Genomic DNA, 2,696 nt, shown 5'->3' with positions numbered 1-2,696 from the left:
ATTGAAGAATCAACTAATATTGAGGCTAACAGCTCATCTTTTAGGTTGGGTGAAACAGTAATGAAACCTAAATCTAGTACAATAATTTGCGAGGGATTGGGCAAATTGATCTTCTTTAATAAATTTTGCTAGTGTTAGAAAACACTGCAGATCAAATGCAGGCAATACATGAAACATATTCTTTTAAGAAATACCTATGGTTGTAAGTGATTCAGCTGATATTGTACCAGTCCAGAATTTACTTGAGGGTTCCACACCCATGCTCCCTAGAAATGGCAGTGGGCAAGCAGCTTTTCTACCTTCAGTTCAGTTCAGTCACTCAGTCATGTCTGACTCTTTGTGACCCCTTGGACTGCAGCACGCCAGGCCTCCCTGTCCACTGCCAACTCAAACTCATGTCCATTGAGTCGGTGATGCCATCCAACCATCTCATCCTCTGTCATCCTTTCTACCATAGTCCTCCTTCAGCTGTTGGAAATGTGGGAAGGTGACCACGCTCATTTTCCCTAATCCCGCCCCCAATTCCAGAGCCTTTATGGAACCATGAAGATCGGATCTACTTCCAGTTCACATCCCCTGCCTTAGCCTTGCCACTGATGCGCTCCCCGGGGCTCAACTTACTGCTGATTGAATCCTCTCTTCAGAGCATCTGTTTCAACCTTTCCACGCCTCCTCAGTCCAGCCTTCGGGGCCGACCTCAGTGGGGGCAGACATCATCTCGCAGGCACCTAATAGCTCTCTGTTCTAACACGGCCTTCCTCACTTCCTCCTGTCCCCACTCAACATATTCACTTCTCCTTCTTTGTCTCCTACTCACCACTCAGCTTTTCTAGAATCAGAACTCTGTGCTTCCACTTTTTCAGTCCAGACTCTCTAACTCTTCTCTATTGGCTTTATGAACCCTCCCCACCAAAACTTCTAAGGTCACCAGGGACTTTCTGAGAAACAACAGTAAACCTTCAAGTTCTCACCCTTTCTCTATCTGTTCTCTTCGTGCTGTTCATTAAACCCCCCTTGTTGGCAGTCACTGTTTGGCTTCAGTGATTCTTTCATACTGTTAGTTCCTTTCTCATCCTCGTGTGTAGGTATGTGTTCAATCGCTCAGTTGTGTCTGACTCTTTGGGACTCTGTGGACTGCAGTCTGCCAGGCTCTTCTGCCCATGGGATTTTTCAGGCAAGAATTCTGGAGCCGGTAGCCACTTGCTCCTCCAGGGTATCTTCCCAACCCAGGGATGGAACCAGTGTCTCTCACGTCTCCTGCATTCTTTACCACCGAACCACCAGAGAAGCACTTCGGGTGTGTGCTTCACTGTAAATTCTCTCCTGGACCTTGGGTGGTTGAACCGCTTGTAGGTTGAGATCTCTAAGAGCTAAAATCCTAGGGGCAAAACATCTCACTTTTTCAGTGTAACGTAAACAAGATCTTTAATGACTGGTTCCCTTTCTGCTTTCTTTTCTTCACCATTGCAAATTGCCCTACAGTCCAGCTACACTGCATCTTCTGCCCCCAGACGTGACTAGTTCTTCTCCATCTGCCCCTTCTGCCAGTATACATCCTCCCCCACGCCCATCCCGGGCCAGTATCATCCCTAGTGAGCATCCTGCAACTGAGCCCAGAGGCACCAAGTCCTGGGTTGGGAAGATCCCCTGGAGGAGCAAATGGCTACCCGCTCCAGAATTCCTGTCCTTCACCATCTCTCAGAGCTTGCTCAAACTCATGTCCACTGAGTCGGTGATGCCATCCAACCATCTCCTTCTCTGTTGGCCCCTTCTCCTCCTGCCTTCAATCTTTCCCAGCATCAGGGTCTTTTCCAATGAATCAGTTCTTTGCATCAGGTGACCAAAGTATTGAAGCTTCAGCTTCAGCATCAGTCCTTCCAGTGAATATTCAGGACTGATTACCTTTGGGATTGACTGGTTTGATCTCCTTGCAGTACAAGGGATTCTCAAGAGTCTTCTCCAAAACTACAGTTCAAAAGCATCAATTCTTTGGCACTCAGCCTTCTTTATGGTCCAACTCTCACATCCATTCATGACTACTAGAAAAAAACCATAGCTTTGACTAGACAGACCCCTGTCGGCAAAGCAATGTCTCTGCTTTTTAATATGCTGTCTAGGTTGGTCATAGCTTTTCTTCCAAGGAGTAAGCCTCTGTAGTGATGACCAGTGATGACCAGTGATGCAGTCACCATGGCTGCAGTGATTTTGGAGCCCAAGAAAATAAAGTCTCTCAATGTTTCCATTGTTTCCCCCATCTATTTGCCATGAAGTGATGGAACTGAATGCCATGATCTCAGTTTTTTGAATCTTGAGTTTTAAGCCAGGTTTTTCACTCTCCTCTTTCATCAAGAGGCTCTTTAGTTCCTCTTCACTTTCTGCCATAAGGGTGGTGTCATCTGCATATCTGAGGTTATTGATATTTCTCCCGGCAATCTTGATTCCAGCTTGTGCTTTATCCAGCCCAGCATTTCATATGATGTACTCTACATTGAAATTAAATAAGCATGGTGACAATATACAGCCTTGACGTACTCCTTTCCCAATCTGGAGCCAGTCCAAAATTGAGGGCGGGGCTAAGGATATATTCACTTGTAACACCCAGTACAATGGCTGGTGTCAGTAACTGCTTAATAAATACCAATTATCGTCTCTGAAAGAAGACCAACCTTCAGACCTGAGTTTCTCATCACCTGCTG

This window comes from Cervus elaphus, chromosome 5, assembly GCF_910594005.1.
Source record: "Cervus elaphus chromosome 5, mCerEla1.1, whole genome shotgun sequence".
Classification (NCBI taxonomy): domain Eukaryota; kingdom Metazoa; phylum Chordata; class Mammalia; order Artiodactyla; family Cervidae; genus Cervus; species Cervus elaphus.
This window is presented reverse-complemented; position numbering follows the sequence as displayed.